This window comes from Cryptotermes secundus, unplaced genomic scaffold (genome assembly GCF_002891405.2).
Source record: "Cryptotermes secundus unplaced genomic scaffold, Csec_1.0 scaffold209, whole genome shotgun sequence".
In the NCBI taxonomy this organism is placed as follows: Eukaryota; Metazoa; Arthropoda; class Insecta; order Blattodea; family Kalotermitidae; genus Cryptotermes; species Cryptotermes secundus.
Window position 1 is genome coordinate 1,150,443 of NW_019727789.1, and position 23,536 is coordinate 1,173,978.

General features: G+C 43.1%; 1 protein-coding gene across 4 annotated transcripts in view; it reads right to left on the reverse strand.

The window, feature by feature from the left end:
• Positions 1–23,536, reverse strand: part of LOC111864982 — a 258,314-nt gene that overhangs the window by 194,690 nt on the left and 40,088 nt on the right. Inside the window, exon 2 of one of the 4 annotated variants that reach the window (XM_023852643.2) lies at positions 5,600–5,691. The exons of the other annotated variants lie outside the window; for them this stretch is intronic. The gene's annotated coding sequence lies outside the window, so the exon portion shown is untranslated. The remainder of the gene's footprint in view (positions 1–5,599; positions 5,692–23,536) is intronic. 4 annotated transcript variants of the gene reach the window in all.

The following is a 23,536-nucleotide window of genomic DNA, read 5'->3' on the forward strand; positions in this document are numbered from 1 at the left end:
TTGCCGCGGAAACCTATTTACTGAATCGTTGCTTAGAGACGGCTTGCATAACCCAGTCGTTCTATTGTTGTATGCGTGTACGCTGCGGGCGTTTCCTAGCAACGGCCGCTATTTACAGAGTCAGTGCTTAGCAACGGGTCTATATGCCATAATATTATCATCCCACCTACATCTAAGTGTTTATACGGTGTCTTTCTTTCTGGCTTTCGGACCAAAAGCCTACATACATTCTTCTTGCCCCATGCGTTCTACATTTCCTACCCGTCTCATCCTCCTTGACTTGATCATTCTTATTATGCTTAACTTGAATGAGGTGTCGAATAGACCTGTAATTTATTGAACTTTATTGCTCCGAATGACCCTTAGAATACTCTCCTGAAGTTTGGGCAATACGTCCAGGAACACTCTGTATATCTGAAAGCGATACTGTAACAGTGCACTGCATTAACGGTAAAAGGAACTGATGTCAAGGCAGTCTAAAGCCAATACCAGATTTGTTTGCTCGTCCCTTGCCGTGGCGGCATTCATGAGGTCATGGTTGACGGTTGAGTACAAATCTCCTAAAATGCACAGAAATATTTCCTATGTTTAATTGCATCAAAAGCCGTGATACTTACAGAGGCAATATGTTGGTCATTCTTTGCAAAGGACGAGCAGGAAGACAGAAAAAAAAGAAAGATGGAAAAATAAAAGAGAAAGAACATAAAGAAATGGAATGTGGACGAGAGAAATGGGCAAAAGGAGGAGACAAACAAGAAGAAGAGATAGGAGCAGTGAATAACTATTTGTGGACTCTAAAAACATAAACAAACATGAAATGGTAAGGCTGTGCCATAACTCAGGCGGTTAGTCGCCGGCATTCCACTGCGTGTGCCCGGGTTCGAGTCCGGGTCAAGACATATGGGATTTGTGGTGGAGTAAATAGCACTGTGACAGGGTTTCTCCGTCTGCTTTGGTTTCTTCTGCCAATTCTCATTCGACTGATTGTTCCTCATTCATCATCATCTATCAAATGGGGCTGGTACATTAGAACAAACAGTGGCTGCAGTACCAAGTGGACAAGTCTCACTCCATGAAAAAAAAAACAAAAAAACATGAAGTGGTACAGCGTGATAACAATATGACATGACGTTGATTTCTAGACAGGGTCTATTCCCCAAAGAACGTGTATCTGACCAAGGAGCCATTCTCTTTTATGTGAGGTCCCAAACTGGCAAAAGTGCAGTCACTATATTCACGGATTTTGTCAGCACGCGTGAACAGTCGATAACTGAGCGGAGGAAGTGCATGCAGGGGGCCGTGCCCGCCCCCCATGCCTGCGTGCCCAGCCTCAGAAACAGGAGAGCGGGTAGAAAAGCGTGCACAGGGAAAATGTATTTTACCTCTTTAAAAGAGGGTTTATTTAATATTCAAAACACAACGAGGTTCACGCAATTTAACACATTCTTCCAAAAACCTCACGTAATCCTGAGATCCAGTTTATTTTCTGTTTGTTTTATGTAGTTCATTTTGTGTATGCAAATTTGGGATATCTTATTTTCCCTTTCATAATGTCATGTGACTTATTAGACGGGTTTTGGATTGGATGATTGGATTTATTGACATTCGTCTGGGATCTACAAGCAATAACAGCGCTATAGCTATTCTACACACTCTACAGGTCACTGTTACACATACTAGTGTCCTCAGTCTATTACACTCTCCACTAGTCGTATCCTGGCAATGGATTTATAAGTCTCAGTGTAACTTCAAATCACACATGACGTCTTCTTTGCACAGTCTAATTCTTTTCTTTCCATTGTTCTCAATCACCTTCGACTGCTGGCTTTCCCAATTTTCTGCTGCAATTTCCAACTCCGGAATTCGACTCGATTCTATTTCTCAGCTCCGTGAGGTCCTCGTTATATAGCCTCGGTGCGGACTCACAGAAAACACTGCGTCATCTTTTTTTACGTGTTGATTCACTGCTGCAGGAATTCGTTTATCGCACCGCTGCGTAGCAACGAGCGCGCCGCGGACCCATAGAGAATGCCATTAGCAACAACTCTTGTAGGGTTTCGTGACGTCATAGGGTACGTGGCGCATTCCTCTGCTGCGTGTCTACGGTTCATTACCTAGCAACAGCTGTTTCTCTGCCTCCACAGTTCTCGCTTTGAGTAAATACGCCACAATACCCATTTTGTGCAATGTGCAACTGCAGACGTTTACTGATTAAGTGACTTCACGTGTCATATATTTATCTCTAAATTCATTAATTGTAATAATGGGGAAATAAAGTTCTTGACACACTTCTTAGGAAGCTGATTTCGAAATTCGTCCATTTTTCACATACAGCTCATCGCATAAAAATATTATTACATGATACCTACGTAATTAAAGATATCATTAAAATCTGAAACTTCAGCACGGGGTGTATTTGATTTGGTGTGCGCCGAAAGGAATACAAGAAGGAACTTTACGTTTGCTTTATGATCATATTTGTGACATTATATTCGTACTGCAGAGTAGCCCAAATGAATATCGGTACGAATGAAGTAGGCATAACCACAGAGAAAAGCATTAGAAAAACTTGCCTACGTCAAATTAGAATAATGATCATGATTTCCACCGAACATCTAGAAGGTAGTTGTAGTAGTGCATTTTTATTCTGGAGGTAGGTGTTTCGAATCCCGGCCGGATGACATCTATGTATGCTTTCTGAGTTTCTCCTAGCGAATGCTAGGATAACACATTAATATTTTATCGTGTATGTATGACTATAAACTGGGTTAGGTTTGGTTAATGGATTTATTGACCATTTATAGATCATAACTACAAATAGCTATAACACTATCGCAATTCCCACACTTTACAATTCACTAGAATACACAGTCTAGTGTTCTCATTCTGTTATTAGCCGTTTCATGGTAACGGCTCCGGCATTGGTTAATCTTCTGCCTGCGGATTAAGTCCTTTCTTCACAGCCTTCCGTACAGAACTGAATATCAACAAAGTCAAAGTCACATTGCGACTGACGGTTAGTCAGTCAATCTTGGTGTCGAGCCCCATCTGGGACTCATGACCAGATATTTATTGCTCTTTGCCAGTTACGGTCTTGATTTTGTGAGGCGCCCTCTCTGACGAGAGGACAGGTCTGTCTTTTGTATATGCTGCTGTCCCTTGCTAGCACAGTCTTTCTCGGGTCCGAGTCCCTTGGGACTCGCGACCATATTTAACTTTGTCAGATTTCAGACTTCCCTTTTCGTCGCCTCCTACGATTCGCAGGGTCACGGTGGAGGTATTCGACCCCGCCTCCACACGAGCGTGACTATCAACTGACTTGGCCGCGCCATAGTTCAAGCGGTTAGTCGCTGGCTTCCCACAGCGGCGGCCCTGGTTCGAGCCCGGGTCTGGTTAAGTGGGATTTGTGGTGGACAAAGTGGCCCTGGGGCAGGTTTTCTCCGAGTACTTCGGTCTTCCCTGCCAACCATCATTCCTCCAATTGCTCCACAATCACCCTCGCCTATCATCTGGGGCTGGTACAATAGGCCAGAAGTGGCCGCAGTACAAGGGACTTAGTACCACCCCACTAGTAATATAAAAACTGACTTTGTTTCTTGCTTATAAAATCTTGGCATGGACCGTGTACAAACACAGCTCTTCTATTGCTGTAGTCCAACTGTTGCATTATTAAGAATCTGTTTCCTAGCAACGGGGACATGTTTACCTAGCCGTTGTGTAGCAATGGTCGTTTTTTACAGTCATCGCTTAGAAATGGGTCTATACTCCACAATATTACTACATAAATGTCTTGAACTGTCTTGAACTGTCTTGAACTGTCTGTAAAATTGCAAAGAATCCTTCATTACTGTAAGTTGTGTTACAGATTCATGATAGTTTCAGCTGGGAAATCTACAGAAGTTTCGTTACTAATCCTGAAACATTCGGGCCCTAGCAGAATCACATCTGAGTGTAGGAAGCTACACGTAGTTCGCGACAAGTTTTAACTTTGTTGTTCATGTCAAAGTTTTAAGTATACGAATGTGCCAGCACTTCAGCCTGCCGTGAAGTTAAGTTAGTTTGCTCCAAATTGAATGAAGTCAGGAACCGATTTATAACTCAGAACAACGTAATTGTATTTCAAACTCAAACTCGATCATTGATAAACAAAGCGTTATCACTGCATGTCAGCATTCAAATTGAATTGAACTTATATAAACATAGACTTTAGGAAGCGCTGAAATTATACCAACTCTCTGATACTTAGACTTCTCTATGAGAGTTACATTTACTGTTTTATTAGTCAGAAGGATGTCTGTGAAATAATTTGAAATCCTGTTTTGGAATAAGACTTGAAATCCTTACCAAGAGGTGTTTCACAACGTATCTGAACTTCAGTATCTTGAACGTGTACTCGACTCTTTCAGGGCATGTTCCGAAAGAGTCTTATACTTTTGCGGTTCTATTTGTTCATGTTCCACGCTTATAACTTTTAGAGTATATGCAGAAGACATGAACACAATATGGCTTCAAAATCAGTAGCGTCTTTAGATAAAAATCAATCAACAATGTGGTATTTTTAGTGTGCGCTTCCCCAGATAAAAAGTAAATGAAATAGTAAGTAAAAGTAAAGCTATCCCTGTAACAGGCCGTGAAGGCCCATAGGGTTGTGAGACGTTGAGGCTCCCACATTATCTAGACAATCGGCTCAAAGATGGCGGTAAGGTTGTCAGCCTTACGCGTCGGCCGCGCTTTACTCCCCAGGAAATTATTTAATTAATTCCTGGTACTCGTTTCTGTTATAGGCTGAGTCCACCCCAGGGCCATAGTGCGGCCGGAACGATTAGGTCAATTGAAAAAATCCAATGACCTCATCGGGACTTGAACCCGCGACCTTCCGGTTTATAACATAGTGCCTCAACCAAATACGCTACCGCGTACCCCCAAATAAAATAGTGATATGTAAATAATATTTTTTTCTCTCACATTTATTATACATAATCTCTTATAAATACATACGTTCAATAAGTACTTGCTCTTGAATGAGTTATACCCAGTGGCGTAACTCATACACTTTTACTGTTCCCTGACACGCCTGCTTCCCCATATCTTAATACTTTGACACATAAAATAGATATTGAGCCGTCATATTCAAATTAATTACTAACACTCGTAACGCTCGTTTCGTATTGTCACGTCTATTAGCGTTACTGTAGACGGGGTTTTGGATTGATGATCACATTTATTGGACCCTTTCATACAGCCTGACTATACTTTAAAATTCACTAATACACACTCACACACACACACACATATGTCAAAAGTCACACCTTCAATAGCCGTTGCTCGGTAACGGCTTCCAACGGCGGGCATTTCCCTTTCTCTGGGTTTCAGGATCATCCACCCTCAGCCCCGCCTCAGATCCAGACCTCAGCAGTTATCAGAATCGTAAATATCTAATCTAGAAATTATTTGTACTCCACTGGAGTACAGATTTCCATTATTGTTCGAACAAAAGACTGACAGGAACGGGAAACCTCTATTATGAATACGCTGAAGTGCGCTTTTTAATGTGTGTGTGTTTTGTTCCTATGTTTCGTTTTCACCTTGGCGCACTCACCTACTGATCATTATGACGTCAAACGATGTGCCCTACATCGACCCTTTGAATGCATTTCTGTCCCTTACAATTTCTGATGTTTTCATACCAACCTGAAAGAGAATAATTAAAATTAAATCGACCAGTAGTGGTTAGAGTCGGGATACTTCAGTCGGTATAGCGAATAGGCTACGGGATGGAGGGCCGGAGTTCGAGTCCTGAAGTAAAGATATTTTTCTCTACTCCACAGCGTCCAGACCGTCTCTAGAGCCCACTCAACCTCCTGTAAAATGGGTCCTTGATTCTCTTTCAATGGGGGTAAGGCGCTTGGAGCATGAAACTGCCCATTCACATCCATCTAATGTCGAGGTTAAGGAAGGTGGAGCTATACCTCCATTCCCAAATAAGTCTTCACAGTGTAGTGTTTAATTAATTAAGCAGAGGTACGATTTTACTTTTATTTACTTCACCAACAGAGATTGGCGTACACACGCCCAAATTAGTACATCAAGAGAGTAAACTAAGCAAAACCCCTAAAATAAGGAATTAAAATTAAAAAACAAATTGAAAAAATGGCGGATAAATGTGAAAATGAATTACTGAAGGAATGGACAAAATTTTAATGCGGCTAATTTGTTTGTTATTTTCCTGACTTTGTCCTGACAGAATATTCTAGCGAGGGAAACTGAGGCGGTTGTCAAACATTTTTTCCCTGGCACTACAGCCCCAGTGGACCTAGGCCTACCTCCATTAACTTCTCCGTTCACTTCGGTTTTTCTAGATCTTACACATTCGGTAGGACTCCTTGGGCTGGTGATCAGCTCGTCGCAAGGCTTCTACCTGTATACAAACACAGAAAAACGCACACACACAAACTAAACATCCAAGCCCTGAGTGGGATCCGAACCCACGATCCCGGTTTCCAAGCGAGCGAAGGCAGTACATGCCTTAGACCGCTCGGCTACCGTGACCGGATGTCAAACATCACAATTATCAAATAAAAGAGGATGAGATGGGAGGGGCATATACATCGCTTAGGAAAAGATGCATACATAATTTTTTGTGGGAAAATTTAAAGGAAAGACACTACTAGGAATACGAAACTGTAAATGGGAGGATATTAAAATAAATATTAAAAAACATGATATAAAATATGGACTGGATTCATCTGGCTCAGATGAGGGACCAGCGTGGAACCTTGCGTAAACGGCACTGAACTTTTGGGTTCCACTAAATGCTTGGAATTTCCTGAGCGGCTGAGCACATATTGGCCTCCCAAGAATGACTCCCTAATATGGAGTCGGTTAGTTAATTGATGTGACGGGATATGCAATAGATGCAGAAAATAAGTCAGTTGATTATTCAGCCAATCCGATCAATCAATCAGATATCTGATCACTGTAACGAGATGAAAGCTTTCATAACGGGTCAATGCTAATGTGCTGATGGTACCGTGATAACGTCAGCGGTATGAAGACGGATACAAAAAGAATCCCCGAAACAGCAAATACAGCTCACGTGTATTCACATATTGCAACATGAAGATCAAAATCCCTTACATTGCGTAAAATTTGAGGTTTCCACAGCAGTGACTATGAAGAATGCCATCTTCTGAGATGTGGCGCTATGTAGATATTCTATAAACCGACGTTTCGGAGGAACGTATCGCCTCCATCTTCAGGGTAGAAGAAAAAAATCCTCGAGCGAGTAGGTGAGGGTGAGTAGGTGACTGCAGGTGGCTACAGCTGGTTCATTCATTCATTCATCAGTAATCTGTCAGATGACAGGTCCACAGTCTCTTCCAAAACAGTTCCTCCACTTAATGTGATCTTCTGTTTTTGAAAGAGACTATCCAGGAAAAGTGATAATGTGGTAGTTTTTCCATTTGCTTTCCACATCGCAGTACAACAGCCGTTCAAACCACTCTGGTCACGCCTGTTGTTATACGAACTTGAACCATCTCGAGCATCATTTGCTCTGTGCTTCAAGTCGCTGCTGATGACGCTGCATAATGCCTCAGCCAACTGCGTTACCGCCTACCCTTACGCCCATCGCAGCTGGTTCCTCGCTCGCAAATTTTTTCTTCTACCCTGAAGATGGAGGCGATCTATTTCTTCGAAACGTCGGTTTACATATTATCTACACGGCGCCACATCCCAGAAGACGGCATCCCCATACATTGCAGTTATGTAACTTCTCTGTCACTTCGTTTCGTCATCTCTTGCGTCCAGATATTCGCAACCCTTTGAAAGAAAGGAAACAAATTTAATACCCACACAGAATATGTCACGTAGTGTCTGCAGTGTTTGAGTCCGGAAGTTTTAAAACACAATTTAAGGCTAGGAGTATTTGTTCTACTGCGCTAGTCTACTGCAATGCATGCACCCAGTAATAGTGATTTTGTTGGTTGGAATTGTCATTTGTGAATTCTATGGAAACAAAAGATAAAATGTATTCTTGGACACGAAGAAACATATTAACTATGACAGGAACAGAGAAAATGAAGTATAACATAGTGGCGTGTGGACCCGTCACTAGGCAACGACCGCAAAATACGCGAGTCTACGACAGCCGTTGCTAGATAACGGCTCAGCAAACAGATATGAGAGCAAAAATTCCACGGCAACAATTGCACTGCAACATAGGAGTGGTGTTTTCCATGCGGTCATTGCAGTCAGTGGAGTGAGTTGATTGGTGGTTAGTGAGATAACCGCAGGGGTTCAGTTGTTACTATGAGAAGCTGGTAGCTGGTCCCGGGGAGAGTTCGGGAACCCAGAGGAAGGGGTACGTCCACCGTAGAAAGCCGCTACCAATCAACGGCTAGTGAAGACTGTAATAGACTGAGGAAACTAGCCTGTCCTATAGGGATTTGTGAAGTGTGTAGAACAGTGAGAGCATAACCTTTGCTTATAGTTACCCTTACCAGTTGTAAGTGTTGAAGAAATCCGATTATCAATCCAAACACCGTCTGTAGTTACTCATACACGTGACAATATTAACGGAATAAAATTCTGATGTCATCTTTGTAGGATTCATAGCAGGCTTACTTATATTAAACTTCTGTAGCTGTACGTGAACACTATAAGCCCAGTACTGCACAATGCATTCATAAATGCGAGTATTCGATACTAAAATTAATATAAAAGCCAAAATGTCGTGGTGTTGTGGCCAGCTTCCCTGATTCGAGTCTTGTATGTTCTAGGTTGCATCTGGGCCTACTCAGAATAAAGTAGTTCATGACCTTCCTCGATTCTTCGAGGCGAATGCTATTGTAGTGCCTTAAAAAGTCACGACCTATTTTACTCATGTGCCCGCGGTAACGTAGTTGGTTGTGGCACTATGGTAGAAGCCGCAAGGTCGCGAGTTCGATTCCCCATGAGGTCATTTGATTTTTTTTACGAGTAACTGACCTAATCCTTCCAGCCGCACTATTGCCGTGGGGTCGACTCAGCTTCTAACAGAAATGAATACAAGGAATCTTGCTGGGGGTAAAGGGCGGCCGGGCGGCCGGCCGGCGTGTAAGGCTCACAACCTCACCGCCATCTGTGAGCCGATTGTCTAGAAGATGTGGGAGCATCGACGTCTCACAACCATATAGGCCTCCACGGTCTGTTACAGGGATAGCTTTGCTTTTCTTAGCTGTTCTGAGATCTCTTTAAAAATTAAATTTTCTACTAGGTTAATTCTTGCCTATCACGGTGGCCGCGTGGTGTAAGGTATGAACTGTCTTTACTCGTTCGAACGCTGGGATCGTGGGTTCGAATCCCACTCAAGACATGGCTTTCTGTATGCTTTTAATCACTGTTTGTGTTGTTCTGTGTGAAGGTAGCGGCCTTGCGACGGGCTGATCCCCCGTCCAAGGGGTCCTACCGACTGTGTATAGGATTTAGAAACTGAAAAGTGGCCAAGGTCCAACAAAGTGCTGTAGACCCATAGATGAATGGCCGGATGGACGGACTGATATATAGATTGATATTTGTTCTTCCTAAATTTTGAAGCGGTGTACAAGTTGAGTATAAAGAATTGATTCAGAAAGCTGTAAAAATATATATTTGACCTTTGCAGCGTCCTCTTTGCTGCGATAAGGAAGCAGAAATCAACGTAGGGCCTAAAATGGCAGTGGATATTTAGAAGATAATGCCCAAGTCTCTAGAACTGTGCAACTCCAAGGAAACTCATCCTCTTCGTCGGACATTATTGACAGCTAGCAACGTACGTCAAGTGTTTCCCCTTTTAAACTGAACATGCTATTTGCCAAGTTCACAAAGCTGACGACTTTCCAACAGCAACACCGAACAACTGAGACTACTGGCCCGTTCTGACATCGATAGAGGTAGGGTAAAGCTATCCCTGTAACAGGCCGTGAAGGCCCATAGGGTTGTGAGACGTCGAAGCTCCTACATTTTATAGATAATGGGCTCACAGATGGCGGTAAAGTTGTAGGCCTTACGCGCCTGCCACCGTTTAACTCCCAGGAAGATTCCTGGTACTAATTTCTGTTAGAGGCTGAGTCGACCCCAGGGCCATAGTGCAGCAGCAAGGATTAGGTCAATTAAAAAAATTCAATCATCTCATCGGAAATCGAACCCGTGACCTTCCAGCTTGTAACATAAGTCTCAAAAAACTACGCTGCCGCGTGCCGTCAATAGGGATACATGAGCTTTACTTCTCTCGAGTTAATGTTAATGACATAAGCAGATTTAATCATGGGTGTCACATTTATGATTATTTCATGGGGTCACATTGTCACAAATTTTCCGAACTCCTGCTTTACGCCAAGTGAACAACACGTTGAACTACATTCACGCTTCTTGCATCCTCCTGCAAGACTGCGTCCTCTGTCTTAAAGGAGAAGTAACGTTAAGGTACCAACATATAGTTTTGTGTCTCTTCTACAAATAACGTTTGAACGTTAGGCCATAAAGTGATATAATTAAATTCCTTGGTGTAAATACAGCAACATGGCGGCTAGTGCTATTCGGACTTTGACATACAGCCTGAAATATGGACACTTGTAAAGAAAGAGACGCAAAGAAAGGACAGAAGGGCGGCTATTTCTCAGGAATGTGGCGAGACACATATCAGAGGATCGAATTCGAAACACAGTAATTAGAAACGAGCTCAATGCATTCAATTTAAAGAACCCAATTAAGATAAAAGCTCAATTTGATTCATATGTTGAAAGAACGGAACTACACTACAAGGATCAGCCTTTCTCCAACAGAAACGTGAAGGGTAATAAACTTGAACATTTGATGATATTGCTGATGATGATGGTAGATGCTCAAGACAATTACAGCTTCATGGCATGAATCTAGGTACTGAAGAGATGTGTAGCTCTATAACGTGATGCTACATACTGAAGAGATGTGTAACTTTATGGTGTGATGCTAGGTACTGAAGAGTTGTGTAGCTTTATGACCTGTTGCTACATACTGAAGAGATGTGTAACTTTATGGTGTGATGCTAGGTACTGAAGAGATGTGTAGCTCTATGAGCGACTCTAGGTATTGAAGAAATATGGAGCTTTATGACGCGACGCTAGGTATCGAAGAGATTTGCAGCTTTATGACGAGATGCTAAGTACTGAAGAGATATGTAGCTTTATGACGAGATGCTAAGTACTGAAGAGATATGTAGCTCTATGACGCGACGCTACGTAATGAAGAGATATGTAGCTCTATGACGCGACGCTACGTAATGAAGAGATATGTAGCTTTTTTGACGTGATGATAGGTACTGAAGAGTTGTATAGCTTTATGACGTGATGATAGGTACTGAAGAGGTATTTAGCTTTATGACGCGACGTTAGGTACTGAAGAGTTATGTAGCTTTATGACGTGATCCTATGTACTGAAGAGGTATTTAGCTTCATGACGCGACGCTAGCTACTGAAGATATATGTAGCTTTATGACGTGATGCTAGGTACTGAAGAGATGTGTAGTTGTATGACGTGTTACTAAGTGCTGATGGGTTGAGTATCTTCACGACGTGTTGCTCGCAATGGGGATAAAATCGTTATTGCTTGAGGCGGACTCTTGTGGACAAACCCACAAGAGACGATGGGAGAGCGCCTGTGTTTATCCGCCTTACAGCTTTGCTTTTAATCGTGGCTCATTGTACGAGCAAAAGTGGCTTATACTTCAATTTTTCCGCATTAAGCAATAAACTATGGTGGCGACAGTTCCGGGGCTGGCTCCGTTGCAGAGGATAATTTTCTTGGAGGGCTAAAATATTAAGAATGCGGAATCGAATCCCGTCTGTGATATCGCTGCTTATCAGCTTTCTTATTTCATTCTTGGATTAATTTACGACGTGTTTTGTTTCCATAGGTTACGTATGGCGGAGTGAGCCGGGATAGCGCAGTCGGTATAGCGACTGGTTACGGGCTGGACGACCGAGGGGTCGGAGTCCCAGTAGGTTCGTAAGCAATGAGTTTGCTTTCCATCGCCTTCTATGACTCGCTGGACTATGATGGAGGTATTCGACCCCGCCTTCGATCCTCGTTATGCACACCGTACATTCGCCCCCCCTCACAAAATACACCGTCTCCAAAAATATTGTGACATGTTGCGCAACGGAGAACCCCTCCCTACCCAGCAAAATGTCACAATATCAATATTGTTACGTGTTTATCGATCCGTTGCTTAGAAACGGATCCTTCTATTGTTGCGCGCGTTAACTTCCACGGGAATGTGTTTACCGAGCCGTTGCCTAGCAATGACACAATATTGATAGACGCGAAACACCACATCTTCCTGCATACGACAGAGGAGCGTTGCCATTCTGCCAGCTGGGAACGAAACAAGTGGCTGTCACTACACCCTCCACCCACAGCCCCTAAGCGCACAGATACTGCCTCCCGCAATTCCATCTTTCAGCCTTCAGTAACAGAGAATGCCCGGGTTGTTATGTGAGGGTTATGTTGTAAGATAAACTCGACGCTTCTTTAGTCTGAGCGGCACGAACTTAAAATCATCGCGGAGGGATACATACTGTCCGCTTCTGATAAGCCAGTGAAAAATGGCAATGAAATAGGAAGGGAAATTTTGTTCTTGCTTGAAGCAACGAGTCTTGAAGGCCGTAGAAGGCATGGAGATAAAGTTCTGCGAGTTCTTCACTAGACAGAACTGGTCAGCAACATTTATCGGTCGCTTTGTAACTGGTGAGAGGGTCCCTCGTGTTCACTGAAGCGTTAAGAGGAAGAATCAGAGTCAGAATCACTTTACGACTGGCGGTTTACCGCCATTCAGTTCGTCTTGGCGCCAAGCCCCTTGAGAATCACAATCAGCATTTTGTTTTCAATCGAACACTTGCGGTCAAAGTCCTTATGAAACATCCTCTCTGACGAGAGGAAGGGTCTGTCGTTTACAATTGCTGATGATCTTCGCCAGCGCAGTCATTCTCATGTCAGTCCTGCTGGATTCACGACCACATTTTACTGTCTCAGATTCGAAATTTCCTTAATCTGGAGGGATAGGTCCTAGTATTTATATCCCCCAGGAACAGGGTGTTCCGGTTATGACCCCAGGCATTGGGTTCCCTTTTCGTCGCCTTCTACGACTCGCTGGGCTACGGTGGAGGTATTAGACCCCGCTTCCACAGGGGAGAGCATTAAGAGGAAAGTCTGAGTACGCTGAAGTACGCTGACCGAACCGTAGCGAACTTACTCCAGTCAAGGCCAAGTCATTGTTTTCAGATGGCGTAAATGTAGCTGGCATGAACCCGAGAAAAGCTCATCGAATTACTTCAATATGTCGGCAAGTTTTAATTTTCGTTAAAATATTACAGTGACGGACACTTTTCATGATAAGCTGCGTGCGATCTTATACTAAATATTTACCGGAGCGGAAAAAGTTCTGAACAAACACTCTTGAAGGAAACGGTACACACACAATGCAGAGTGCATTTCTCCGCAGGTCTTACAGTTTTCTAGATCTTTAAACAAAAAGCGCCGAATAAAATAATGATAATAATAATAATAATAATAATAATAACAATAACAATGACTGTTAGTCGCTACATTATACACAACTGTAAACAAGAATGTCCTATAGGATGTGGCTTCTTCAGTGCTGAAGTTCGAGTTCGGTGGTTCCTTCGAAACCCACAAACATCTCCACCTTGTCGTGGTGGTGAGGCTTGCGTGACTCTGTGGTACCTGGAGAGCTATGCCGGCGGTAGTTTAACTACCGGTAGGGTCACCCATGCCGGAAAGTTGAAAGGGTAGAGTCCAGACTAACAGTGAAACCCTGGTCCTCCTGGTTGGGGGTTGGGCATGAGGCTGATAACCTCATCCTGTAAAAAGATTTTCTTCAGAAACCTAACAAGCAGCGTCAGGTCACCGTGCGTGGGTCAATTCCTATGGTAGCACGCATTGGTGGTGGAGACTCGTTGTAGAGGAGGCCAAGGCTCACCCTGGGCTGTAGCGCCGAGTGGTAGGTAGGTAGGTAGGTAGTTAGGTAGGTAGGTAGGTAGGTAGATTCCTTCGAAACGTTGGTACTTGTCTAGAGAATTGCATGATATTACATCCAAGAAGACAACAATCTTACTTTCCGAAATTGTGTGTAAACATGATTGCTTATTTAACGTGTAGACCATTTGCTGGGTAACGGTCACGAAAAAAGTCCGTTGCTGGGGCAGCGGTTTCTTGATAAACGGTGTTACGCAACCCGTTGATGGGTTACGCTAACACCACGGAAACGGTTAGCATGAGAGACTGAACGGTGTTTTTTGTGTGGTCCGTGCCGAGGATTTGTCTTTAAGACAACTGGGGCAACCGAGGGAGTTCTGCACAGGAACCGTTGAAGGAGGATCTAAGCGCGAGAAGGTGAAGAATCTCCACTGTTACAAGCCGTTATCAGGGAACGACTGGTGAAGACACAACTTACCTACTTACTTACTTACTTACTTACTTACTTACTTACTTACTCATGGAGCTGAGCTCTTCTGGAGGAACCTCCAATTCTGCAACTACTCAAGAATTTCCCAGCATTTTATGGAACCCGAAAGTTCATTACCGTGTTCACAAGAGCCCTCCACTGGTCCCTATCCTGAGCCAGATCTATTCATTCTAATATTGTCCACCCACCTACGCCTTGATCTTCCCTGTAGTCTCTTTCCTTCTGGCTTTCCCACCAATATTCTATACGCATTCCTCGTCTCCAAAATTCGTGCTACATGTCCTGTCCATCTCATCCTCCTTGACTTGATCATTCTATTTATATTTGGAGAAGAGTACAAGTTATGAAGCTCCTCATTATGCAGTTTTCTCCAACCTCCTGTCACTTCATCTCTCTTCGGTCCAAATATTATCTTCAACACCCTGTTCTCAAACACCCTCAGACTGTGTTCCTCCCTTAATGTCAGAGACCAAGTTTCACACCCATACAGGATCACAGGCATACAACAGGCTGGCAAAACTTAGCGGGCGCCGTGGTGATTTGTGAAGTGTGGAGATTAACGGTGGCACCGTAATTACTTGTACTTACGAGTTGTGTGTATAAGTGGTCAGTATCTCCATTCACCAATCCAAACCCCGTCTATAGTCACACCCCTACACTTGACCTTATTTTAACCTAAATTGCTTAGAGGGCCATCGCGAGGACAAGAGGTTCTGGTCAAGGGGCAGCAAGCATTTGCCGACTTTAACCTGCCCTTAGTTTCTACCTGCGTGCTTCCGGTTGTCACTGCCATTGCGAATGTCCGAGCTTTGCCTCATTTCAGAAAAAGAAAATATATTGTAACAGATCTGAGGAACGTGTCGTCAGGCAACAGCACTGTAGACACGGTGCAACACGCAGCAATAAATTAGGCTGTGTGTTATATGTCGTCCGTGCTGAGCAGCGGTGGAACAATAGGTTTATGCAACCCGTTCCTAAGCAACGGTTCGATAAATATAATTCTGCGTAAACAGTGAGGTCAGCAACAATACAGACGGTGTTTTCCGTGGTGTCTGTGCAGATTACTTATAAGAGAAGTGAATTCAGTGACAGCGTTAGAATAACCCCGTGTGGAGGCGGGGTCGAGTACCTCCGCCGTGGCCCTGCGAGTCATGGGAGGAGACGAAAATGGAAAGTCTCAAATGGGAGACAGTAAAATATGGTCGCAAGTCCCAAGGGACTAGGACCCGAGAAACACTGCACTGGTAAGGACCAACAGCAAATGCAAAAGACAGACCCGTCCTCTTGTCAGAGAGGGCGCCCCACAGAAACAAGACGGTAACAGTCAAGGAGCAATAAATATCTGGTCATGAGCCCCAGGAGGGTGCTCGATACCAAGACTTACTGACTGACTGACCGTCAGTCACAATGTGACTTAGACTTAGACTTAGACTGACAGCGTTAGCTCAGGGGAAGTTATGAGTCAGTCGTAAGCTAGAAGAGTAAGTTCAGTAGAATTTTTAGTTCCGAGATCCCAGATTTACTGAAGACGAAATAGCAAGAAACTTTACAGTGATATGAAGTGCTAATTCCTGTGTTGAGATCCGTTGCTAGGAGACGATTAATGAAGACGGAGAATCATAATGCGTGTGCAACAGTGAACTAGAAAGCGTGTAAATCAGCGATAGCGCTGTATAAATTGTAATTATAGAGATTGTAACGGAAGTTCTAATAAATCCAATCATCCGAACTGAAACCCGTTATTTTCGTCACGCGTACACCCTACATGTGACAATATTATTAGATTTTGTTTTGCATTCTGTTTACAGGACATGAACATGTACTCGGTTCTCTGTCGGTTTACTTCTAGAGTTCCCTTGTTTCTAATGGAATCTGATCTGCCACTAATGTCTACATGAACGTATGAAAAGGGGTGTTCGCAAAAGGAACATCTTGAGGGAGAACTTGCACACATAATTCGGTGTGTAAGGGCGGTTTAGTGGTGTCTACACTTTCACTCTAATTTGAGTGATGGGCGTTCGTTCAGCGTTCGCGTCCGTCTCTGAAGCGAGAAACAAGAGGAATCAGGAACCACCCGCCCAGGTTCCTTTCTGCGGCAGATCCGCGTCGAGGGCTCCCACTCGGATTAACGAAGTGGCCAGTGCTCTCATTTTGGAGGGCGGTGGAGGCGGGGGAGCGAGGTGAATGTAGATTTTTCAAGCTTGCTACGCTGAACTTCTCTTCGTCAGTGAGTACCTTTATTTTGCACACACCGAAGCCGCACCCACTCACTCAATCAGCCAGAAAGTAATGCAACTTTATTGTTGCAAAACCACAATACTTCACGCTTTCCCTGCGACATTAGGAAGACGTTAATTAACCAAACCCTTGCAACATTCCCGAAAGAATATATGCATGTAATTACTTGAATTATTAAATAGCGACTTGTGCAAATTTTTCTGGCTTGAACCACAAAATGGTTCTTAAGACGAAGTTTTGAAATTCGTTGCCGAGTTTACACTTTGGCATGTCCGTACTCAATCTTCTTCATCTTCTTCTTCTTCGTCTTCTTCGTCTTCTATTCCTGTTGCTAACACTTGGAGTATAGGGTACCCCTGAAACGCTTCATTTCACTCCAGTTTCTTGACCTTAGACAGACGGTAGGGCTCCTTGGACCGGAGATCGGCCCGTCGCAAGGCCTCTACGTAAACACAGAACAACATAGACATCAATACCTTGAGTCGGATTCGATCCCACGACCCCAGTGTTCGAATGGGGGAAGTTATTTCATGCCTTAGACAGCAACAGCCATTGTGATCGACAACAGAACTCAATAACTGAAACATGTAGAGCGTTTATGCCGAGCGTCTCTGCAGAATAAAGTTTCTCCTCAATTTTACTGACTTTAATGAAGGATGTCATCCCTCATTATTTTAACTGGCTGGTTTACACAGCGAGGAGTGCACAACAGTCTTGTGTTCTCCAATTAATAACAAAAGCGAGCGATTTTTTGCTTAGGGGACCTTAACAGCCGACTACCAGCTCGGGAAATTAAAATCTACAAGTGGCATCAGTCTTGGAAAAACATCCGCAAAAGTTGACGTTTCTGCTGACGCCAAGGTCTAGAACTCCTGGTCTCATATTTCTAAATTACTCGTACTTACGAAGTCCTCAGTCTTAGAACTTAATGAAAACTTGACCCAAGTCTCGCATAAGTGAAAGAATCCGACTACCTCACTTAAATTAATTTGGTGATTGACACACTAATTTAATTATTTACGAAAAGTCGAATTAATTTAATTAATATTAAGATAATTAAAACTGACATAAATATAAACCCAGATTTGGACTGTTACTCTTCCGCAGACTTTGTTAAATTTCGAAGTGGGAGATTTTCAACAATGTGCATTTCATTACTCGTGTATTTAACAATATTCAAAGAAGTAATTTTGTAATTATGTTTATTAAATTACGGATTTCGCATTTTCCAGCAGTTACGCACATTCGAAACAGTGTTTTGCCGGGACTGCAACATGGGGACTTTCATTGTTTCTCAGCATTTTAGGGACACTCTGTAAAAACTTTTACCAACACCAGCCATTTTTTTATTCAGAACATTTTTATTTTCCAACACAAAACAAAACACATTACTACTTTCGAAACTACAAACGTGAGCCTTCACAGATTCAATATAACTACAGAACAAAGGAGAACGAAGGTGGACCCATGCATGGAATGGCAATGACGTGTCCAATAACTAGCCAAGAACGCAAAATGCACTCTCTGTGAGATCACAGGTTCTCATGGCCACCGGGAACTTTGAAGTTACTGCTGCTGGTCCCTCTAAAACTCCCAAATATGCCACGTCACATCCCAGAACGCGCTTCTCTGCACATGATTTCACAACAACGTTTTAATGAACAGTTAAAAGGCTATGCAGAAATGGCGGTGTTTTTTTTCAGCGGGCTATACGGTTCCTATAACTTCTTTTGCAATTAAGAATAGGATGTGGAGAAGAGAAAACTCTTGACTTTACCGGGACTCGAACTCTGACACCCTCGGTCGTTCAGCCCGTAGCCAATCGCTATACCGGCAAAAATTCTCTCGCAACGGACGCTGCTGAGAATAGATCTCCGTCCTGAAAAAGGAAGTAGTGCACTAACCCAAGTAACTCTAACTCTCACCACTTTGACATGGTGGAATACCCCAGTGAATATGAGCCCGGAGAAACTTGGGTCTCACAGGGCGCATAGACTTTAGTATTAATTTGGTTTTCGTATGTGGATCATAAAATAGGGTCTTTGGCCACATTTACTGACAGTAAAGTAAGTAAAGGTATACCTGTAACGGGCCGTGGAGGCCATAGGGTTGTGAGATGTTGAAGTTCCCACATTTTCTAGACAATCGGCTCATAGATGGCGGTAAGGTTGTCAGCCTTACGCGCTGGCCGCCCTTTACCATCAAGAATATTTCTGGTACTCATTTCTGTTAGAGGCTGAGTCGACGCCAGGGCCATAGTGCGACTGGAAGGATTAGGTAAATTGGAAAAAATCCAATGACCTCATCGGGACTTGAACACGCGACCTTCCGGATTGTAGCATAGTTGCGTAGTTAAATAACTTAGAACCCCTACTTCCCTACCAAATTTTTCAGTTCTTACCTGCCAATGATTATTTCACAATGTCTCATGTTCATTGGCATCACTCCTGATGTGCGCCTAAATTTCGACCAGCCACAACATCGGTCTTGAGATGAACTTTAACCTCAAACCCAACACTGAGGGGAGGAATCAAATTAAGGTTGCTTTCGCTCGCTAAACTATATCTTGAATCTTCTAGTTTCAAGGCCAGGTAGCAGACAAAGCTGTAGTAGTACTTGTACCCTATGGATAGATTTGTGAGTGCGTTAAGTCTGGTCATTTAACTACACTTCTTCAACTCCAGAGAGTATATGCTGGGAAGGTTGTCATGAATTACGAATAGGCAAGCATTTCAGATCCGATCATAGAGGCCGCGCGGTCTAAGTCATAAATTGTCTACGCTCGTTCGAACGCTGGGATCGTGGGTTCGAATCCCACTCAAAGGCATGAATATTTGTGTATGGGTTTATTCTGTGTTTGTGTTGTCCTGTATTTAGGTAGAGACCTTGCGACGGGCTGATCACTCGGCCAAGGAGTCCTACCGTCTGTGTAAAAAATATTACGGAATTGAAGAGGAGGCCAGGGCCCAACAAAGAGCTGTTGAGCCATGAATGGATGAATGAAGATTCTGAGAACCGGGACTTGTGACTACTCTCGACGGAAGACCCCGACATCTTCTGGAGAAGTGGAGTAACACAATAAAGTAATCCAAATCAGTACATCCAACAACCCAGCCGAGATTCGAGGCCGGTGCCTTGCGAATGCGCTACATCGTAGTGTTCGGTGTCTGTACATGGGAAAGGGCAACTGATACACAGCATAGAGACGGAATTGGAATTCGATCCTGAGGGAAGGGTCTGAGCACCACCCACTAATGACTGTCCACATATACACTCACTAACAACCCAGCTCTGCTCTTGATTGTTGCGTGTCTGCCATGATACGGTTGAGTGCGCTGCGTCTATTGTCTGAATCACTGTTTCCAACGTGGTTTCCTAATGAAGGTCCACGTCCATCTTGGATTTATTTCCACATAGAAAGGATTAGCCGTTCTCTTTTCGGGGTTCTATGTAGGAATTTTCTTCGGAATCCGCCCCTCTTCCATACGTTACGCGTTATATTTTCATCACGATCTGAATTTTATAATTTTAGCATTTAGAACAAAGATGTTCATTTTTTCTATCATTTTAGTGGACCTTATTTCGTCCTTCCTTATTTAGTCTCCTACGCTCTAACTCTACAGCTCTTTTGGAACTTGGTCGCTTTTTTAGATATTTAATCCTACACAAATTCGGCACCACTCCTTGGACAGGGGATCAGCCCGTCTTAATGCCGCTACTCGCACACAGAACAACACAGACACAAACATCCATGTCTCAAGTCGGATACGAACCCACGATCACTGTGTTCGAGCAGGCGAAGACTGTTTATGCCTTAGACCGCGCGGCCACTGTGATCGACAGCCTGTTAAACACTCTTCAAGAATTTTATTTATGCAAATTTCAATTTTTTCTTTCAGTGTTTGTTGTTGTTGTTATAGTCCAAATTTCGGATCCACGTATAAGTGTAGGTACCACCATGGCTTCGTAAAGTGTTACCCGTGTCCCTTTTGTTATCGTGTTATTCGGCGTTCTACGTATTGTGCTGCACATTGGATGAAATCTATTCATTTTTATTTTTAAATCCCTGTTGATGGAGAAATTACAGTACTCTTCAAGAGAATAGGACAGACCATGTATGGCCTACTCTATAAAGATGATGGTGATGATGATGATGACAGATGTATATTATTGTGTGGTCTTTAATTCTTTCTTGACCAAAGAGGCTGATTTCCATTAAAAACCGCAAAAATTCAAAACGTGACATATACACGACATAGTTAAAAGCTATACCTTTAACAACACAGATACAATAAAAATATTTTTACGAAAATAAATAACGGTAACACTCATTACGATCATATGAGATTTGTCACGATAAATATTTGATAAATAGTAAGCCATATTCACATTACTCCCTGATATTAAAAAAGTATGAGGATCGATCAACACTAGTTTCTGAAGAATCCTATCTTCTGGGATATAACGCTGTGTAGTCCGTTGAAAGTGAACTGACGTTTCGGAGGAACACATCGCCTCCATTTTCAATGTCGAAGAATAAGCTGAGCCTGCTTTTACGAACTACAAGGCGTGATATCCCAGAAGACAGAAATTCATAACCGCCTCTGTGAGGACCTCAAATCCTGCATATCAACAGTCGCTGTAAAATCAATATACCTCTCTACCCACAGGCAACGTGGAGTCTAGACTTGTGTAAGGGAAGTATTTGGTTCGAATCTCGACCAGATTTTGGAATGTTGTGTCGAAGAATATGTTGGACTGGTATCTCGAAATATCTCATTTCATATCCTTACCACTCGTGTGTCTGTATAATTGTATCCAAGAGGAGCTGTAATTGAAACTTCAGGGAACCAGATATCCTGATTGTGAGTTTCGTGGTTTTTCGTCCTTCTAGGTAAATGCGGGAACACTACTTCGAAGCCAGGACTGCTTCCTTTCAAATCCCTTCCATTTCACCAATCCTTTGTCATCCTATCATTCAACGCTACATACTATCTCGTGTATTACGAATATAGACAGTTTTTGGATTTAATGATTGGATATATTGACACCTTATACACAGCACTCGCAACTGCTACCGCTGATATACACGCTTTAGAGTTTACAGTTACGCACACAATAGGGTTCTCAGTCTTCACTTGTCGTATCCTGGCAACAGATTTTACCACAGTCTCACTGTCGCTTCAAATCACACATGAAGCATACTCTGCGCAATCTAATTTCTTTACTGCTATTATTCTGAAGCTGCCAATTCCGAAAACTCCACTCAATTCAATTCTTCTGCTCCCATATTCTGGCAGGATGGCGTCTCGAAAATCGACTCTCCATTCTATGCTGCTCAGTTGAACACCCTCCCGAAGTTTGGCACATTCCTCCTGGGACACTCTGTATATAATCCCTCTGCACGGACCTTACGGAAAACGCCGTCTTCTATTGACCCATATTATTTTAGGCGTGTTTACCGCACCGTTGCACAGCAACGGTTGTGGCGCGGATCACATAGAAAATATTCTCTCTAACGTCGAGGCGTGTTTATTACGGGCACGTGTTTAACGCGTTGTTGCCTAGCAATGGGTATACACGTCTCAATATTATAGCTACTGACGGCCGTTAACATGGCGCACAAAAATGACCCACCTCAGGATTTAAATATAGCATAGCAGCGTCATGAGATATATGCTTAGCTTTTCACTCTGAAGCCTGTAATGTCAACTGATGTAACCCTGAATCATACAAGAGGGAAAAATTCACGCAATAAAGGCCGTTCGGTAAATTTTACCAAACGTTTTCAGGCCTTCGTGACACAGAACATATTTCGTATAAAATTTGTGTACCCTCGTTTCATGGCGTGACATTTCTTATCGCGTCTCTTATGCTGTGATTTTTCATAAATTATCACAACCGTACTACAAGCCGGGATACCTCAGTCGATATAGCGACTGGCTACAGGCTGGACGGCCGAGGGATCAGAGTTTGAGTCCCGATAGGATCAGAATTTTCTCTTCCTCACCTTGTCCAGACCGGCTCTGGGGCCCACCCATTCTCCCATCCAATGGGTAACGGTGGCTGTTTCTCCGGGTGTAAAGCGATCGGGGCACGAAGCTGACCACTCACCTCAAATTAGTGCCGAAGTCAAGAAAATGTGGATCTATACATCCTGTCCCCCATACGCCCTCATTGTGTAGTGCTTAATTAGCTGAGTACAGGATCAACTTCACCTTTATCATAATCGTAATATTTACATGTTTTTATGTTCAGTTTAGGACAAACACGATTATAACCCAAGCTGGTATTTTTCAAATAATCCGACACTCTATGATTCTTCGGAATTATGACATTAATGTTGGTACAATATGAAACATTAGCGCTGAGGGCATCTTATTATAGTCAGAGGCAGGGAACTATGCATATGGAACACTTAGATATGTTTCCGTTCTTCACCAGTTGGAAGAGTTTACAAGAACGACATTGGACGTGCTAGTTGATGGCTCTAGAACTGCTTCCGAGGAGAAACAAATATCCACACAGAACATAAGGAAGTAAAATTCAGCATCAGTGGGAGCGGAGATTAAATCCATACCTGAAAACAGTCCGTAGCAGATACACGGCCAGGATTTCTCTCACCGCTATATCAAAACAACGCAAAGTAATCGGGCTATGAACAAATTTATGCTATGGATTCTGCTGAAGCTGCAACAGAACGGTTACATGACCAAAGTAATGCAACGAATGGACTGGATACTTCGACAAGTTAACGCATTCCCTCAGTGATGTAAGTGAAGACATCAAAAAACATTGACAGACATAAATAAACTG